General features: G+C 41.9%; 1 protein-coding gene across 2 annotated transcripts in view; it reads right to left on the bottom strand.

The window, feature by feature from the left end:
• LRRC4C (leucine rich repeat containing 4C) overlaps positions 1 to 11,342 on the bottom strand; it is a 164,619-nt gene extending 153,277 nt beyond the window's left edge. For both annotated transcript variants that reach the window (XM_042906416.1, XM_042906413.1), the window contains exon 1: positions 10,384 to 11,342. The gene's annotated coding sequence lies outside the window, so the exon portion shown is untranslated. The remainder of the gene's footprint in view (positions 1 to 10,383) is intronic.
• Between the last annotated feature and the right edge of the window lie 3,515 nt (positions 11,343 to 14,857).

Consider the following 14,857-nt stretch of genomic DNA (forward strand, 5'->3'; position numbering starts at 1 on the left):
GAGAGAGACAGGGAGGGATGAAGCGAGGATGAGAAGGAGAGGGGAAGGCTGTTTGCTGCTTTGGGGAATTGAAAAAAAAAACATGTAACTTCTGCTGGAAACTATTGCCATGGCAACGTGCAAACAATACAGAGAAAGCCTTTATAGTTCCATTCTTGCCTTCCTGAACACCACTGTGTAGATGTTAACTCTTTTAGGGTGGCTTCTGACTTTCTGCCTTTTCAGTTAGAAGAAAGCAGTCCCCTGGCTCATTCCCCATAATGCATTTGAATTCATTCAGCCACACACATCTCTGGTCCCTTCTCAGGTGAGTCTCTCTAGAGACCAGCTAACTACACTATCAGCATTCTCTCTGCCCAGATCAGAACAGCCAGGCTCATGGTAATCTCAATCTGTCAGTGGAACACCTCCCCGGCTCCCCCATTCCCCTCATTCCCATGTAAGGCTGTAAAATCAGCACAATACGAGATCTGGCTCAGATTCAACTGTCAACCGTTCAATTGTAAATCATTGCATTTTAAACCATTCGTGTCTACATTTTGAAATGTCACGCACCTTTTTAAAAACCTCTGCATACTTAGTTACTAAAGTTCTCACCATCATAATTAGGTCATCGGTTCAAGAAAACCTGTCTACTGTCCTGAGAATAGTACTACAATTCTCAGGCTCAAAAAACTATAAAATGATCAGCAGTTATCAACAACAGCACACCTTTTTAAACATCACAAATCAATCAATCAACTTGTTCTAGGAAGGACCACATCACAATAACAGATGACTGTAATAACAGGAGGACAGTATTAGTCATAAGAAAAAGACCTTATTTACTATTTTTTTAATCTGTGAAACCAATCCCCATCCCAGATACCCACCTTAGCAACAAACACAGGAATATCATTGAATGGCTACATTCTCCCACATCCCGTAAGTGACTTGGCCAAAACTGATTGGATAAAACAAATGGACCTCTCCAAGAAAACAGTGTTGTCTCAGCAGTTTGTAATTTGGCAAGAAGCAGAGACCAAACTTAGCATTTGCTCTTCTAAAGGAAACTTCCCTTGCACACCACCCCTTCTCCTGCCACCACGCATACCAGATCCCAATGCTTTATCACAAAGGATGGAGTTACTAGGCAGAGGGTATTGCTTTGGAAGTTCTGGGACCAAAATCTTGTTGAGAGGATTCAAAGGTATAGCTAGATTTAAAAAGCACTGTGAAGCACTGGTATTAATGCTCTTATTTACTATTATTAGAAATTAATAATGGTAATCCCTAAACTTGAAAAAAGAACTACAACTAAAAGAAAACTTAAAAAAAAAAGTCTAAAGGAAAAAGAAATGATCGAATTCAACAAATTCAAGACATTGATTTACATTCAAACATTGAAGAATAAAATAAAGCCATAATCAGTGTCTTACCATTTAGCACCTTATTTTTTTCATCTAATCCAGGTCTTCTGTTTCTTATGAAGGGAGGAAGTGTCCTTCTGAAACATGATGCTGGAACATCTTCTGAGATATACCAGGCTCCATAAAGTCAGCTGTTTCCATGGTGTAAAAGGTGACTACAACCCACCAAATGTTATAATCCAGGCATTTTCACTAAAGAGACCATCTTTTTTCATCCTCCCACTGCATGAGTCCATATTTGGGCAACACGCAAAATTAAAAGGCATAGTCTCTTTCCAATAGTCACTCATGAGTAAAAGGGCCACTTCATATAACTGCACAGGTTGTGCAAAATGTCCAACTGCAAGGAACACCTTCCTTTTCATAAACAATATGCTTTGTGAACAGTGCCACCGAAGAGTCTGCGTGGCAAAGCCTATAGTGAGCCTATTGGCACCTATAAATTAGAGCATAAAATTCACACTAAAATATATTTATAGAACTATTTTCACAACGGCTATCCTCAAAGACAGCTATCACCAATATTGCAAAAAGCCAACTAGAAATCATGCAGGTACTCCTACAATTGCATATGGTAATTAAAACCCCTTTCCTTTTGGCTCAGTTTATGGCTCAGTCATGGCAACAATGCTTACCTGGGTTAGTTCTAGAGGGATGACTGGCAAGTATATGTTTTCAATTAGGGAAAATGGAGAAACAAATTGCAAAGTAGTTCTGACACATTGGGTCCCTAAATGAAAAAAATATTTAAAGGTGATTCCGATGGTGAAAATATTGGAAAAATGATGGCCTACACCATAAACTGAATTGAAGGAACTTCTTCACTCTAAAAATGCGTTAGATCATTAGATCAGTCCACTCATTTGTTGGTGCTACCAAACTCATTGAGAACTCCTGTCCATTATGTTAGTTAGATACGGGATATGACAAGGTGAGTAAGATGAGGCCCATATCCTAAAAGAGGTCACAGTCTTGTAGGTTTTAGCCAAATAAATAGGTGTTATAACAGTAATAAAAGCTATTATAGATTTATTATTATTATTATTAATTATTATTATTATTAAAGTAATCTCTACACCCAACGTGGGACTCAAATTCACGACCCTTAGATCAAGAGTTGCATGCTCTATGTACTGAGCCAGCCAGGTGCCCCTAAGGCTATTACAGATCTCTGAACAAAATGCTGGTGTATAGAGAGGATAGGGGGACTCTGCGGGTCTGGGGACACCAGGAGAGGTTTTTTCCAGAGGAGATAATTTGCTGTGAGATTTGAAGTATGAGTATATCTTAGGCACATGGATGAGGTCTCACGAAGTTTGAGCCAAAACTAGCCTAGGGTATCTCCAGAAGAATAAAATACTCAGTAGATTAGGCAGGCAAGGTAGTTCCTATTGCTATGAATAGGCTGGCCAGATTCTATTATCAAGAGAAGAATTTTGATTTTATCCTGTAAATGTATTTATAGAATATAGAGAATGGGATGTCCAGATTTATTTCTTAGGATGATCCTTTTAAAGAAGGAATGAATAATGGACTACACTGAAGAAGAGCTGGCGTCATCAGAAGACATCTAGGAGAGAAACAATGGAATCCAGGCAGGGGGACAAAAGAGCTGAGTTTAAGACAGAGAGTAGATTGATGATTGATTTGATGAGTCACTGGATATGAAGGAGGTAAAAGAGGTATTGATATCATTTGTAACTGAAAATATATAGGCTTCCGGAGGGCAAACAATCAGTTACAGTTGGGGTATTAAGTTTGTAAGGTCTACAGCAGACCAGATAAGTGAATAGGAGCTTGCTGGCAATGGAGACTTAGGAGCCACAAGGGGGGCTGAGGCCAAGGATTTAGTGTCATCTCTTAAAATAAGCCCAGGTGACATCTCCTAAGAATGCAGAGAGAGGAAGAGACAGACAGACAGACAGGCAGAGAGAACAGAATAGAATACAGTAGAGTAGAGTAGAATAGAGTAGAGTAGAGTAGAGTAGAATAGATTCAAAGGAGGAAGCCTTCAACAGGAAGGCTGGAGGAGGGTGAAGTGAAATTAATAAAGGAAGGGATAGTGAGCAGCACCTTAAACTTCTGGAGGGGTTTCAGAAAGCCAGAGGTAGTAATGGCATCGACAGCTACAGACAGATCAATTATGATGAGACCTGAGATCAGGCATTGGGTGCCTCCCATTAGGAGCATCTCTGGTTTGTATGATATTGTAACTAAACACCAAACTTAATATTAACATTGACCTCATTTCCCATACAGCTTTGAACTTCCAGATACTCTCAGGGCAATTTGCAAAGCCGTTCTATTAGTATGTTGAGTGAGGTAGGGCAATTTTCCCCAAGTGTTTCTTACTTGTCCCTTTCTCACTTAGGGACACACTTGGACATTATTGAAGACTGATAACAATATGCAAGGTATGTGACCTGAGCATCTTGGTATAACCTTTGTTTCAAGAAACAGGGAAAACGAAGACTATAGCCATCTCAATCTCAATTAAAATATTCAGACTGAGTACTAGGCTAGATGATGGTGAGCTGGCAAGTTTATTTGTTACCAAGTCAGCAAGCCTGAATTTACTGATTCTCAGGTTCTAAAGCCAGAAGAAATATAGCTTCTACTTCTAGCTGCATTCATTAGTTGCTGTATAACCTTAGACAAATTATTTAGCTTCTTTGTGTTTCAGTTCTCTAGATGAGAATTAAGCAGAAAGCTGTATAATTTCGACACAGTGCCTGGTGCATACCAAATGCTCAATAAATGGTAGTTCCCATTGCTATCAGGAAATTATCCTCATGATCTCCATAAGTGTTAAAAGCTTCCTTCCATGAGCATAGAAATCTACCATCAGCTGATGCCAAGGTTGAAATAAAAGTTTATTCGTCTTACATAAGTTTTTTCATCATTTTTAGACTTCATTATAAAAATGACTGACATTAGCAGCATTATCAAAAGTAATATTACCAACTTTGATGGTAAGTTGGCAAAATCCTTCATTTACATATTCAGTATAAATATAAAGCAAAACACTCAAGAGACTTTCAGTTAAACGTTCCCATTTCTGTGAAAAATAACCAAAGATTTCAATGAAAAGAAAGTGAGCTAGCATTTATTGTGAACTGATCATGTGCCAAATGCATAGACATCTCAATGCTCCCAAAATAACTGCAAAAAAAAATTATCTCTATTCTTACAGTTGAGGAAACTGAGGCCTAGAAAGGTTAATTTCTACTTAGGATCCACGAGCTAACAGGTGTGAAACAAATTTGGAATTCAATGTCCATCTATTCCAAATCCCATTATATTTCCCCTACAAACACTTCAGAGATTTCCTTCACCTTTTTATCCTACGTGTCTACCATTATAACATTCATTTTGCTTTCCTCTTAGAATACTATACTCTACATTTTAACAACTGGTATCCCAAGATCAGGGATTAATATTTTCAGTTTCTAGAAATCCTGAATTCCTAGGTAGTCAATTATAAATTCAGAATCCAAAAATCTTAGCTTGAAGAAACCTTAGTTTTTACATTTAATAGAGGAGAATAGAAACCTGACCTAAACGAGGTAAAATGACTCAAACAAATTGTTACAGTCCCTTACTGATAGCATCAAGAGTAGGAAAAATACACTGTATCACCCAACTTTCGGACCTCAAGATTTCCAACATAAGGGAGCCACTCAATAGATGCTTAATCTGTGTGTATGTGTGGGTACAGATATCACCACACACACACACACACACACACACACACACACACACACACACACGCACACACACACAGAGTCCGTATAGCCATTGGCATTTCTCATTAAGCCTCCCTAGATTCCTGAAAGCCAGGTTTCATGTTGGTAGGCAGGTGCGAGCACACAGATACACATGCGGTTGAGTTTTTTGGAGGGGATGTCTCAAACCAAATTCAATTAGCCATTCAAAGACTATCTACCGCATGGACACTGTTTGTCAGACACTCTTCTGAGATGCTGAAAACATGCCAGAAAACAAATACAACCCTCGCCGTCAGAGAGCGTTACAAGCACACTGTCTCAGCCACAGGATCTGCCCGCCCAAATTTCAACTGTCAAATTCACATCTCCCCAGAGGAATCCTTTTGAAGAAACAGTAAGAGGCAAGAGAGTCTTGATCTCCCCGGAGACTCCTCCAAGACACCATTTATAAATCATTAATTTTTTATGTCTGTGTGACAAAGTACTTGGCAACCTAAACAAAGTTTACGTGGACACAGAGTATGTTTTCCATAATTCACAAGGTATGCTTCAGTCGTTTCCTGAGGGAATGACACTCACTAAAGCACTCCCAAATACACTTTAAAAGCGTGTTATCTTACCAAAACAAAACAAATGAGCAAAGGGGAGGATGGGGAGAGAGAGGAGGAGGGGAGGGAAACCAAGAAACAAGACTCTCAACTATAGAGAACAAACTGACAGTTACCAGAGGGAAGGAGGCTGAGGGGGTGGGTGAAATAGGTGATGGGGATTAAGGAAGGCACTTGTCAGGATGAGGACCTGGAGATTCAAATAAAAACTTAGAAGAAAAAAAGTGTAGGATCTCGCCAAAAATAGTTGTACCCATTTGTGTTACTCTGACCCTATTAATGTATTTCTCCTTTTTAAAATCTATAGCAACATGAATTTAGGTTAACTGCTTCCCTCAAACAAGACAATATCAGGGTTTTTTTTTTTTTTTGGTAAACTATGCATGAAACTGAAATCATAGATGCTCAATTTAAATGTGCACTTATTAAATGCCTACTGTACGTAACATACGCGATCTGATTTCATCCTCATGGCAGTCAGTTCTATACGGGTGTTATTACCTCTAGTTTACAGATGAGCAAACAGACTCTGAGAGGTTAGATAGTGCATGTAACACTCATGACCCAGTGGAAAGCTGAATATTCAAATTCACTTATGATACCAGAGTCCACATTTCACCTTTAAGAAGCACCCAAAAAAGTAAAATTTATGAAATGGTAAGAACTTCCACTGAAGTGAAAATGATTAGCTTTAAGATGCTTTTCCAAAATTAACACAGATTTCAAACCGCTTTCCTAATTGGAAAGAAAACAGTATAGAATTCCAGTGGGCAATTCCTCAGCCTGACTTTCCCGTTATCACCCACAGATAAGATATCAAGAATAACAATAATTAAAACAGTAGGACTCCTTTTCCCCCCGGAGAACAGGTCTCTGGAAACATGTTGACAAAAAGGACACAGCACAGGGCTGCTGTTGTAGACAATGAAATTATGAGCAATGACCGTGACTGGCTGCCTCAGAAAACCACTGGTAAGTTGATGTTGGAAGATTTGAACACACAAAGTAGAAGACAAGCATGTCTACATGGACTCTTGATTTCATTCCCCTGTCAGGCCCTTATCCTATCACAAAGTGAAGATTTTCAACTAACATAGAATTCATTATAATTAGGAAGGCTATGCATTCAAACTGTGGACTTGGGGGCCTTAATATTAATGGAATTTTATACTAGCTACTTTAAGTTATATAATTGTCTAGAAACCTGTCTTTACTTTGAGCATGCCAGAGGCAGACAATGTAATTTATAGCTAAAATTATACATTTAATATACAAGAGCTATCACATGCAACTTTTAGACCGAAAGTATACACAACAGCATTATTTTTTGCTAAAATCTCTCTCAAGTATTATTTTTGCTGAGATTTATTTTTCTGTAACTTAAGGAGAAAATCTTGATTTTCAGCTTCGGGCTTGAAGCAGCATTTCCTATCTAAAGTGATCTAGTACAGTCAATCTGTCCTGATAAGACATCAAAAGAAGAATCTGGCAACTCCTGTAAGGTCAGTTGCGCATTCCCTAGTTCTCAAGTGTAGCCACTAGAACTGGTAAAGTGCTCGGCCAGCCTCTATTAAATCCCCAGCAAGTTAATCCAAATTAATCCAAGAACAACCATAACTAACAGCCTTCCTCAGAGGGTCTGTTGTGCTTGGGGCTTTGCATAACATTACTTTCAAGTCACAAAGCAATTCTAACTTGCTGACATTATCATCCCCACCATACAGATGAGAACACTGAGGGTCAAAGAAATTAAAGATATTGCCCAAAGGGCACAGTGATTAAGTCAGAGAGGGGGAGATATTTGAAAAGGCAACCTCAAAACTTGCAAAATCCAGTAGTGTTATGGGCCTGTGGCCCTCAGCAGAATCCCAGTATACAAGTATCTACTCAGGAATGTTATTCAGTGGGTACGACCCTCAGCCCTGAGATAAGCTGCAGTGAGGTAACTTTCCTAGTCTAACATGGTCGAAATTCTTCCATCAGACCACGAGCAAGTTGCCTAAAGTATTAGGCCAACTCTGAACGCCAAAAGAAAGGGGCTAACCCCCAAGCTGGCATGTCCCTAACTATAATGCTGGTGAAGTGACTCACCGGCATGGAAAATGATGACACCCTTAGATGCTCCATCATCTCTAGATCTGAAGAACACGTTTAAGTGGAGGTGAGTGGGAGAACACGTTTCAGCCCACGACTTTAAACATATCTATACCCCTTTTCTCTCTCCGTCTGCCCTCCGCCACCATCCCCTTCTTTTCTCCCCTCTCTTTACAGAGAAGTTTGCAGGTGTGGAGGGTACAGAGAGGAGCTGACAAGGTTTAGGAGAGGGACACACTCTGAGATCTAATTGGAGTAGCAGTGAAGAAATTCTGAATTCCAGAAAAGAGAGAGAGGAAAGAAATAGAGAGGAAGGAAGGAAGGAAGGAAGGAAGGAAGGAAGGAAGGGAGAAGACCTCCATTGATGGGCAGAGCCAGGCTGATTGCATGACTGGATGGGTTTCCCACGTGAAGCCCAGAGCTGAGCTGTCCAGTAAAAACAATCAAAGTTCACTTTTATTTTTCCTTTTTCTCTTTTGTCACCTGTGCTAAGTTGCAACTGAGCAGAAACTTGAGATAACTTGAGTAAATCTATGATCACAAGTGGTGACTTCATTGTGGTCACGTAAAAACAAAACAAACGAGCAAACAAAACCTTGCAGAAAACCTTGCAGAAAACCTGCAAGGAATTTTAAGATATGCTGAAACCTACAAGGACTCAGAGGAGAAAAAGAAAATCCTGCACGATTATTTTCATAGGTTGGTAAATTTATTGCCCGATCTGTGTCCCAACAGGAAACATGTGCCCAGAAAAATAAATTAAAGAAGTGCTCAGCTGTAGGCTAGTTTAGTTAAGGAGTAATGAAAAGGATAAGAATAGATTATGTGAGTGTAGGAACAGACTCAGATGCTTTTAGCAGGGTGTTTCTGGTTTCTGTTATGATCTCTCTAATATAAATCTAACTCCATGGTTCTTAATGACTCTCCAGGGACCACCACTCACCAGATTAAATGTGCCCAACACCAAGAAGGGACCCAGGAGATTTCTGCCTCTTATCTCCTTTGGGATATACCAGAGTTGAGGATCTTTTTTTTTTTTAGTAGTATTAAAACTAGGGTTATCTGAGCTCTGCTATTAAAAAAAAAAAAATCTAAGAAAGGATATGAATAGTGGAGATGGGCTACTTTTAAGGTCCAAAGTAATAGGAGTCTACTTCAAGCTCTCAGGACAGTTTCCTTCCTTGACCCTTCTAGATAAAAATGGCAGCTGTGGGGACAGAAGTAGCCCTGTCATATACGGTTGATTCCTATCCGGCTTGGATCCCAAACTGACTTTTGCCTGCAGTTCTAAGGCTTGTGTGAGTCACCTGTCTCATAAGGTTTGGCTGTTACCCAGAGTTATAGCTTGTCTAGGCCTCAGTTTCCTCCTTTTATTGGCATGAGACCTCTGAGGAGTCTTCTGGCTCTAAAGTTATAGGAGTCTATGATTCTGATAAAAGGCCCCCGAGAGGAATATAGAAGGATGAAGAGGAAGAGTTCTGTTAAACAAAAAATTAAAAGCCAGCTCCATGACCCTGGAAACTATGGAGGAGGAAGGAGATGGAAAGAGGGGTGATCCTACAGGAGATGGAAAGAGGGGTGATCCTACAGGCCCCCAGGCTCTCCAAGCATTTTCAAGCTTCTCTTATTTTTCTTTAGTGGCCTCTCTCTCCCAAGACAAAGCTGGCACTTGAGAAGCACTGGGGCTTAACACACAAACCTTTTCTTTAGCTCCTTATCTAAGTTGCCACAGGACAGTAGATTTCTGCCTTTTTTCTCAAGAGCCCCGTTTTGGTGATGTTAGAAACGTTTCTGGCAAAACCCAAGCCAACTGCCCAAGCCACCTTCGATCTACGTATAGCCTCTCCGTTATCCAAAGAAGTGGTTAGTTTGAAGGAGGTTAGGTTGAAGAGAAGTGGGTCCTCCTTCTCTTTCTTAGCACTGGTGAGAACCTAGGTAATCTGAGGACCACACTGGAGCATGTGTGTGCAATACATATGGGGCAAACGCAGCCACCTCTTTCCACCACTTCCTCCCCCATGCCCACTCGCCCTCCCTCAATCCACCCACCCGCCAGAAGCCAGAAGCCATCCTTCATCTGCTCGGTGTATTATCATATTTTTGTGTTAATACATTCTGTTGATCTGCAATGTCAGGTTGGATAATGAAATTTAAATTGGGTCCCTTCGATTTCCAATGGCTAAACATTTGTGCATCTAACTCCAGGGCTGCCCTGCAACTTAAAGGCATTCTAGAGTGTCAATCACACAGCACAGGCACCCCACACTGCAGCGCCTTTCTTGGGGAGATTTTTTTCCCCTGGTGAAGATTTGCAAAGGCCTTTGCCCAGGATGCAGACAACCTGCATCATTATAACAAACCGGCTCATTGGTGAGCACAAGCTGAGGGAACATATGCCTGGGCCACCCTCTCCTTATTTCCTGGCCCCCAACAGCCAGGTCTTTAAAAATCACACTGAAAGGGGTGAGGGGATATAGGAACCGGGATTGCTAAATTAATGTGCATTTTCTTCATCAATAAAATAAGAAAATAAGGATCACTCACTGTATTTCAGACTGATCACAGCAACATCCAGATGGAAATCCAGGTGGTTAAGAACAAGCGAAAACGCATGATCTTGACACCAAAAAGAAAGAAAGAAAGAAAGAAAAAAAAAAAAGGTGGGGGGGAGGTTGATGAAGAAAAATCCAACTGCAATTATCCATCAATTTTAGTCAACATAGGCACAAATCCAACTGTGCTCTCTGCTGGTTTGTCTCCCCCAATCAATGCCTCATTCTGCCGCGGTCAACTTTTCTTCTCCGAAATTTCTTTGCAGATGTATTATTAATTCCCTCTCCTCTTGTGGGAAATTCAAAAAGAAGAGAAAACACCACCATAGCAGGTCTTTACTTTCCTAAAAAAAAAAGCCCCAAACTTTCAATTCCAAAAATATCTCCTTGGCTTACTTTCTCCTTTATAGAGAAAAACGAACATACTTTTTCTTTGTGGATCCTCCGTTCTCCATTTCCAATCATCCTTTGGGGAGGGGGGGGCAGCTGTTTTATTATTATTTATTTATGTCAGAACACACCAAGCCCCGTGGGTCCGACACTGGTTTATTTCATTTTTCAAGGCTGCCTGTGGGCACATATACACATTTGTGTTAAGATCCAGGTCTCACAAGGAAAAGCTTCCTCCTTCCGTTTCTCTTGCACAATCAGTTTATCCACGGCGTTCGGTTCCAAGAGAGAGCTGCGTCCCGCATCCTTCATTTTTGCAAGGCACCCAACCGCCACCGCCACCGAAAAAGTCTCCTTTTACATCATTGATTCCTCACCCCTTGCTCCCCCTTCGAAGAATTTGGGGATCAACTCCCCCCACTCGCCACCCTTCCGGCCGGCCCCTTCTCCAAAGATCTGATTAGATTTCTCATCACAACCCAGTGCGCAATTGGATTTTTGATTTCAGCCACCCGGCCAGCCACCTTCCCCTCTCCCTCCAAACTCCCTGTTATATCCTGTCTCCTTCCCTCCACCGCCTCTGCAATTTCATAATCTCACGTTAAATGGAGTGCGGGGGGCGGGGGCGGGGGCGGGGGCGGGGGTAGTGGAGGAAAATTTCAAGGCTCCGTCAGCTGTCAAGAAGAAACCCATTCCTCTCCCCAACCCCCCCCCCCCGCTACTTTTTTTTTTCTTCTTCTTTTTTTTAAGGCTCGGGGTGGCTTTCGTTTCCTCTGTCCCCGCCCCCACCCCCGGCACCCGGTCCAGACCCTCCAGGTGTTGCAGAACTCCGCGATCAGCGCCGGGATCACGGGGGAGACGCGTGACGCGGTCCCTCGCCGGTGGCCCCCGCCAGCCCCGGGGTCCCCTTCTCCTCCATCAGCGGGCAGCGCATCCGGGGGCGCCGCGGCGAAAGAAGTTCAAACTGGGCTTTTATTTCAAACGGGCAAGGCGAAGTGAGGGGGACCGACGGGGTGTGAGGCAAATTTAGAAATCGTAATAATAAGGAAAGAAAAAAAGGAAAATAGAAAACGGAACGAAGGAGGTTGAGAATTTTGTTAAATCCCTAATCGCGGGCTCCTCGCCTCCTTCTCGAAGGAAACTGCAGCTTTGATCTCATTTCCAGCTGCGTCGGGTGCATTTTGGAGCCACAAGTTGGTCTCTCTTCGCGCAGACCTTCCCGACGCTGGCGGGTCCTCCGCGAGGAGACGCGTTCCCGGGAGCGCAGCTGCTCCGCGCCGTCCTTAGCGCCATCGCCCTGGCTCGCGGCTCCCTGCGCGGCAGAAACCCCGGTCCCCTTCCATCCACTCCGGCCTCAACTCTCTTCCTCCCCCGCCCGCTCCCCTCCCGCCCCCCGCCCTCCCCGCTCTCCCCCGATAAATAAATGCACTCCTTGTGCCCGCGGCAGCCTTTCTCCCAGCCAGTGCCACGTCCTGACGTTTTGGGTCCTAGCTCCCCAAACCTCCTCTCGGACTGCAGTCCCTTTCCTCCTCTGCCCCTCTTTCTTTCCCCTTTTCCCTTCCCTTTCTCTGCTTGTGATCAGTAAAATACAATTACCCAATTACCTCCCATCATCTTAGCACTGATTGGTCAATTGCATTAACACTTGAAGTCGGGGACGAGGGGATTGGAGCCTCTGCGGTGTGGCACTGCTGCCACCTGGAGGGCAGAGCCGGAACAGCTGAATTTCAAAGCAACCCCCACGCTCCGAGAGGTTAGTAATAGGCAAAGAAACTCAGGGATTTGTGTGGGAGAAGTTGTCAATTTTTTTCTAAAAGCCTGCCTGTTTTCATCCCGAAAGCCAGGAGTTGGAGCTACAAAGGGGAAGACATTGAAATCAAATCACCACTAGGATTCAAAAATATCACCAAACACACAAAGCTGTTGCTTTTCAGATTGCTGTGCAAGAGACTCTCCTCTCCCTAGCCAAGCAGGCTGGTCACAAGGTAAGGATTAACACGGTACTATTACCCAGGACAGGATAGGCTGATCTGAAGGCATCTAGGAGTAACCGAAAAGCTGCTGGGAAGGGAGACTGTGGTCCAGGAGGATAATCTCAACATGAGAAAGCACTGTAAAGGCGAGATAGGAGCCTTCAGCCTATGCAGCCTTGCAGTAAATTGGCCTGTTCAGTTTGTACAAGACATCCAGGACAGCTTGACAACTCAATTCCAACATCCTTCCTCCTGGTTGTGGGCTTTTCCATCAACTCCTGTTAAGGGGTCGGGGTGGGGGTGGGTGGGGTGGGCCAAGTGCCACATGTCAATTTCACAGGGTATTCTTAGAAACATGGAGGGCCCAGGAAATAAATATTAGTACTACATTCGTGTTGGTTTCTTTCTCCACTATATAATTGTCAATAAAAAAGTGTGTATGTTGGAGGAGAAGGGAAAATATATATATTTCAGGCTCCCTAATTAATGATCTTTGTGCTGATTTTATTTTTAAGAGATCAGAATGCGTACTTGGCTTTAAAACAATTTAAACAAAGTGAGTTCATCAGAATGAGAAATGTCATTAGAGAAAAAGGAGATTTTTCCTAAGGGAACATCAGAGGCATATCCAACTTGACACCAAGTGTTTTTTTTTTTTTTTTTCTTTCCTGTTCCCTTTATACTACATGGATTTTTTTTTTCCACTTAGCATTTGAAAATGAAAGGAGAATTACATTTATACATGTATTTGGGTACTAAGCACGTGCTGTAATATGTGTCTCAAATGTTCAGAATTGGCAAGGGGAAAGGCCTTTCTTTACCCATGGATTGTGATTTATTATAATTTCTCCATCTTTTTGAAAAGCTCTGATGGAGTTATGAATTGCATCAACATGTAAATTTCTTGAGGGGTAATGGCATTGCTTCCAGTTTTAAATAAATGCTGTATTGATTGACTTAAAACATTAATGGGCAGTTGACTGTAACTTTGTCTTTTGAAGCTCTTACCCTTATATGCCAATTATAGTTTATCAACTAAAAACCATTAAAAATTACACTTACTAGTTACTCTAGATAGCTTCAAAGGAGTCTACACTCGGGTTCTGAAGTAAACTAGAAGCCATTTGAAATGCAAATTTCCTTTTTAGGGACTTTGACAGCAAGGGAAAGGCCAATGATTTGTTTTTCAAAGCTGATTATTAGCTACCTACCAGACATCTTTAAAGCCTTTCAGAATGAATTAATCTATCAAACAAAGCAGCAGGGAAGGATCAGTGCTATTTAGCCAAAAAAGAAAAAGGAAGGCTTCCCATTCCTGTTTACCTTCTTATTCTTTTTCCACATCAGCTACCCATTCACACTATATGGGACCTTGCATTAGTCATTTGGTTTTCATTTTTTGATTCAGACTCAAACCAGTGATTATGGGGCATCTATATGGCATACTCTTTTGCTGACTTCTCATATACATCAACTTATTTAAAACTCAAAACATCCCCTTGAGAGATTTTTAAAGATGGAGAAGGGGACGCTAAAGCCACATACTTGGTAAATGCCATAGACAAGTTTTGAACCCAGATCTATTCAATAGCAATTCTCCTAGTTTTGCTACTACTTCTAGGTAGTATGGGGAATACATCTCAGACCGTCACAGGCATTCCGGCTACAGTTATCAGCTCTGGAGGTGAATGTGTAACCTGTGGGGAGACGAAAATGCCACATTTGTCCCTGAATGATCTTACTCAAGGAGAATTGAAATGAGTACTAAACAAGCTAACCATCATACAAATACACATGCAAACTAAATTGTTGTTCAGCAATGATGTAAATATAAACAAATATATAAATATCTGTTCACTAGAAGTTGCCAGGAACTGTCAACAAAGACAGGGTATGTGTTCAAGTAGAATTCTTTATACAAGCTCTTTTAGAGGAAATAATTACCCAATGAGCAATGGGATCGGTCCCATTGTCACACTTCCGGTTAGTCCCTCTGAGTTGCCAAAAGCTTGGGGTGGACAAATGCCATTAAAATGAGATAGCCCTGGCGAAGAGGAACATGGTGCTGACATGCCAGGTTTGTCTGGGGGCATACAGAATCCT

This window comes from Panthera leo, chromosome D1, assembly GCF_018350215.1.
Source record: "Panthera leo isolate Ple1 chromosome D1, P.leo_Ple1_pat1.1, whole genome shotgun sequence".
NCBI classification, from domain to species: domain Eukaryota; kingdom Metazoa; phylum Chordata; class Mammalia; order Carnivora; family Felidae; genus Panthera; species Panthera leo.